The sequence below is a fragment of the Sceloporus undulatus genome, chromosome 4 (assembly GCF_019175285.1).
Source record: "Sceloporus undulatus isolate JIND9_A2432 ecotype Alabama chromosome 4, SceUnd_v1.1, whole genome shotgun sequence".
Classification (NCBI taxonomy): Eukaryota; Metazoa; Chordata; class Lepidosauria; order Squamata; family Phrynosomatidae; genus Sceloporus; species Sceloporus undulatus.
Window position 1 is genome coordinate 4,551,006 of NC_056525.1, and position 5,502 is coordinate 4,556,507.

Here is a 5,502-nt window from a genome sequence, read left to right on the forward strand (position 1 = left end):
GGACAGTGTTGTTTTCCCCTTTCTGATACAAGGTAAAATATTGTCCAGTTCAAGCTGTCATCAGAGGATGTATTGCCATAGAAGCAGAGTTGGAAGAGATCCCAAGGGCCATCCAGTCCAAACCCATTCTGCCATGTGGGAATATACAATAAAAGCACTCTTGACAGGGCCATCCAGCCTCTCTTTAAAAAGCTCCCAAGGAGACTCCACCACCCTCCAAGTCAGCATATTACACTGGCCAACAGCTCTTACTATCAGGGAGTTCTAATGTTTAGGTAGAATCTCTTTTCCTATAGTTTGAATCCATTGCTCCATGTCCTGCTCTCTGGAGCAACAGAAAACAAGCTTGCTCCACCTTCAATATGGCATCCTTTTAAATATTTAAACATGGCTATCGTGTCACCTCTTAACTGTCTCTTCTTCAGGCTAAATGTATCCTAAGCCACTTGTTACATAGGTCATGGCTTCAATTAAGTTCTTAATGTTTAGGAGGAATCTCTTGCAATTAGAATCCATTGGTTCATGGTCTGATTTCTGGAGCAGTAGAAAATAAGCTTGCTGCATCTTCTACATGACATCCCTTCAAATAATTAATGCCTATTCAGATAACTGTGACTGTCCTACATGCCTGCATACTAGGTGGCCAGCCTTCAAACTCTGCCCAAGACCTATCCTAAGTAAGTAGCTAACTCACAAAATTATTTTAAAAAGAAGCATTAAGTGTCTGCTTAAAGAATCCAGTTTTCGTTTTTTTAAAAAAAGATTCAGGCTGGAAAGGACTGGTAGCTGCCTCGGTTATCTTTGATAGGCAGGATACAACCGAAATATCTATCTATTTATTTATTTATTATAGCTGTACGCCAAGTAACTCCTCAATAATCACAATTCTTTCCTTGATTTCCATTACAACAAGTAATGGCAAACATTTACTGCGATCTGTCTGTCTGATTTGTACATTTCCTATAGAGTGCGTGTTTGTGAGAAGGCATAGGCACAGTTTAAGGAGATAATAATAATAATAATAATAATAATAATAATAATAATAATAATTTATTTATATACCACTATTCCAACAGAGATAAACCTCTTCCAGCACTTTACTACTTCAAACCACCATTGAGAGGCCCCCATGGGAGGGAATGGTTGCTTTTCCACATTAGAAAGAATTCCCTGCAAGTAGACAACAAAAGAGGGAGGAGGAAGAAACATCAACAATTTAAGATATGTGGATAACACCATACTACTAGCAGAAAACATAATAGACCTGGAACAACTACTAAGGAAGGTCAAAGAAGAAAGTGCAAAGGCAGGTCTACTGCTGAACATAAAGAAAACAAAAAATAATAACCATGGAGGCTATATACAAATTCAACCTAGATAATGAGGCAATCAAATAGTTAAAGATTTCCCATACCTTGGATCAAGCATTGATCAGGAAGGAGACTAGGAATGGGAACGATAGCCATGAAAGAACTAGACAGGATTCTAAAGCGTAAAGGTACATAACTGAGTATCAAAATTAGAATTGTCCAAGACATCATATTTCCCCCATCACCGTGAATGGATGTGAGAGCTGGACAGAAAAGAAAGCAGAAAGAAAGAAAATCAAGTCATTTGAGATGTAGTGCTGGAGAAGAGTGCTGAGGATGTTGTGGATGGCCCAAGAGACAAAGAAGTGAGTCACAGATCAAGCCTGAAATCTTCCTGGAAGCCAGGATGATTAAATTGAAGCTGTTGTATTTTGGCCACTTCATGAGAAGGCAAATGATGCTAGGAAAGGTGGAAAGGAGGAGAAAGAGAGGAAGATGCCATGCCAAATAGATAGACTCAATCAGAAAGGTCAGGGGGCTGAATTTACAGGACCAGAGCAGAGCAAGGGAGGTCTTGAAGGTGTCTCATCCACAGGATTGCCGTGAATTGGAGTCGACCTTAGAGCAGTTGACACCAGCATGTCCGCAAGAAAGAGGACTCCGGCCTTGTTTACTAGTTTTCTATGTGAAAGGAGCTTTTTCTGTATCTGTGGGCTTTCCCAGTCCAGTGTTCTGTACCTACAGATTTATTTATCAGGGATTGCAATCATGTGTTAAATCAACTGAGCAGAGATGGGAACTGTGAGGCCATCCAGATGTTGGAAAGCAGCTTCCACTTCTCTTCTCCATTGGCTCTGCTGGGACTTGCAATCCAACATTTGAATGGCCAGACAATCCTCGTTCCTTTCTTAGAGGGTAAACATTCATGGAGCAGGCGGGGGAAATGCAGTGCTCCAAAGGCATGGAGAGCTTCTGACTCCATTAAAGGAAAAGTGGCATTTTTTCTTTTGTCAGAGCTTGCCATTCTTCCTCTCTTCCTGGGGATGGAGCTGCTGTACTGGGACGATTTCAGCATAGGTAGACTGCCAGGTTCTTCCAGAACTACAGGTATTTTGGTTTTGCTGATGTCCTCCTTTCTTGACTCACAATTTTATTGAGTCCTCCTCCCTGGCTATTCTCTTCCCCTTTTATTTCAAGAGTTTAATGATGTGGGATTGTGGAGATCTGCTCCAAGAGGAATGCTGGGAGATGTGGGATGTGCTGATTTATAAATACAAAGCGAAGTCTCCCCCTGCAAGGCAACCCACACAATTGATGAGGAAGAGAATCCCCATAAGGCTAGCTCCCTTTGGGTCAATTAAGATGCAGCTATTCTGTGAGTAGCTTCCCATTCCATGGATGCCTTGTCTTTCTGTGTAGATGAATAAATAAGTAAATAGACCAGGCAGACAACTTTCCGGTGTGAATGGTTTGCTTGTCAACTATAGAAACAGAGGCCGGCATTGGCTTCTGGAAATATGGACACCACCGTAGTTAGAGCAAGGGTGCATAAAAGTAGGCCTCCGACAGCTGTTGTGGGACTGCAGTTCCTATCAGTGGTGAGGGATGATGGGAGCTACAGTCCAAATCGAGGGCCATTTGTCCTTCAACCTGATTTGGATGACTTTGCACAACCTGAGGAAGGCAACTTCCCTATATTGGGAGAAAGGTGAGATATAAGAAAATAAAATAATTGATGACTGGCGATATCAGAGGTTTCTCATTTGTAAGGTCATCCTAAATCAAAGGTCCAAAACACCCTGCAGAAATAATCCAGTTTGAGACTGCTGTAAATGCCCTGGCTAGGGAATCCTGGGAATTGTAGTTTGTTGTGGCACCAGAGCTCTCTGACAGAGAAAGCTAAACATCTCTCAAAACTACAGTTGCCAGGACTACTTAGCATTGAGCCAGGGCAGGGAATGCAATCTCAAGCCGGATCATTTCTGCAGTGTGTTTTGGCACAAACCACTATCACCACCATGACCAGTCTGGTGTAGAGCAGCCCTCACAAGTCTGGGCCCTGCAGACTACATCTCCCACAATCCCACAAGCGGTGCAGCAAGGCCTGAGAACTGATGTGGGGACTAATGCAGAGCATGCTTTGAACTTAAATGAATTTTTCATTCTTATGTGAATTAAGCTGTACGAACGGAGCTTCCCACACAGTTATGTTTGGGCCACAGGCATACATTCCTCTAAACTGGTGCAAGAGTATTGGGGGCCCTTCCCCCTCTTCTCCTCCGCTCTTCCACTGAGTTTGTGATCTGAAAGGGAAAACAGAAGTCTCTATCAGTTCTTTACCAAAAAAAAAAAAATTCCTGATCTTGAAAAGGTCAAACCTGAAGGAATGAGTCATTTTGGCTTCCTCTGGAGGCTTCATTGCCTTCCAGTGTTGTTCCTACCTTTTCTTGTTTTTCTGTTTTTCTTTCTTTCTTTCCTTCTTTTTGGATAATATGCATATTTTATTTTAATCCGGAGCACAGGGAGTGCCATCTGGGGAATGTCGGACCAAGAGACACGGACTAATTGAAAATCTCTTAAGCTGGAAAATTTTTTTTCTGCCAAAGCAACTGGAAGTTGGAAGGAATTTCAGCATTAACTTAATTCTAGAAATAGGTTATTAAAAAATTACATTTTTGATTGATTGAATGAGAGAGAGAGGGGTTGGTAAAAGCCAACGCATCCTGAGATGGGTACTTCTGAGCAGGGCCAGCTCTAGGTATTTTGCCACCCTAGGCGAGAAATGTTTTGGCACCCCTGTCGCCCCTCATAATTATTTTCACCCCTTGATCTCCGCTGTTCCATTTGTTAAAGCTAAACATGACATAAAACTTAGGCCCTTTACAGACGGGCCTAAAAGTACGCGCTCTGCGTGTACTAGGGTTAGAAAAGAGCATCCTTTCCGGACGCTCCCAACCTTAGGACTCGTGGAGTGCGCACAAAATGGCGGTGGCCGTTCCACATGGCCGCCGCCATTACGACCGCGCCACCTCCAAATGTCTGTGCCGCGCAAGGGCGCCTAGAGTGCCCTTTCCACGGCGTAAGAAGGAGCTCTGAAATGGAGCTCCTTCTGGGGTTTGCGTCGCTAGGTGCAGCCTTTACATGGCTGCACCCAGCGACGCAAAGGAGAAAGCCTTGAGAAAGCCAGAGGAGAAAGCCTTGAAGCCCCAAGGACACCCCTTTCCAGGCCACGGGGAAGCGGCCTTTTGCTGCTTCCCCGCGGCCTGGAAAGCAGCGGATCGGGGCCTTGGAGGCTGCCGGTCTGGCAGCTGAGGCCCCAATACAGCGGGGAAAGGGGCGGGTGCAGGCCACCCCAAACAGGCGGTCTGTAACCCACCTTAGGTTCCAATCTCTCCTCAGTATTGATAATTAGTCAAAAAGCCAATTAGTTTTTTACAGGTTAAAGACTTTTTTTATTGCTGTAATATTTGGAATGGAGACTAATGCATACATATTCCTTTTGCAAGCTGAAAGCATCATTCATTCTAATGATGTGGAAAAATCTGGATCTCATCCCATGAATTTGTGGGGTAGTAGTGGTCCATCTATGACCCCTAAAAACCAAAAATCTTCCCCCAAAGGGCAGAAAAGGGTGTCACAAGAGAGAGAAGAAAACCAGTAGAGTCACCAGGTGAAAGGACCAGGGCTGCAGTTTGATACCACTTTAGCGGTCTTTGGCTCCCAGGGTGACCAGCTGTCCTAACCACAAAGGAGGACAAGGCACCGCAAAATGTAGGATTTTCAAGTAAAATGGAGGACATGACCAAGTAAAAGCTGCAACCCCTCATATAACTATAAATTCATGCTTCTTAGCAATGCTCAAAAGGGAGGACATATTTAGAATTCCTTCTGGACAGAAGTCTGAAGTGTAAGATATACTGTACCCCAGAAAAAGAGGACATCTGGTCAACTTGTGGGTTCCATGCTATGGAGCCCTGGCTCCACTGCTCTCTGACTGAGAAGGCAAAATCTCCTTCAAAAATCCAAATCCCAGGATTCCATAGCATGGAGCCAGGGCAGTTAAAGTGGTATCAAATTGCATTATTTCTGCAGTGTAGATGCAGCCTATGAAACAAGGATGGGAATGGCTCCAGGGCGAAAGAAAAGACACATAGTAGGCACACCATTTACAACGCTTTAGAAATAAACTATA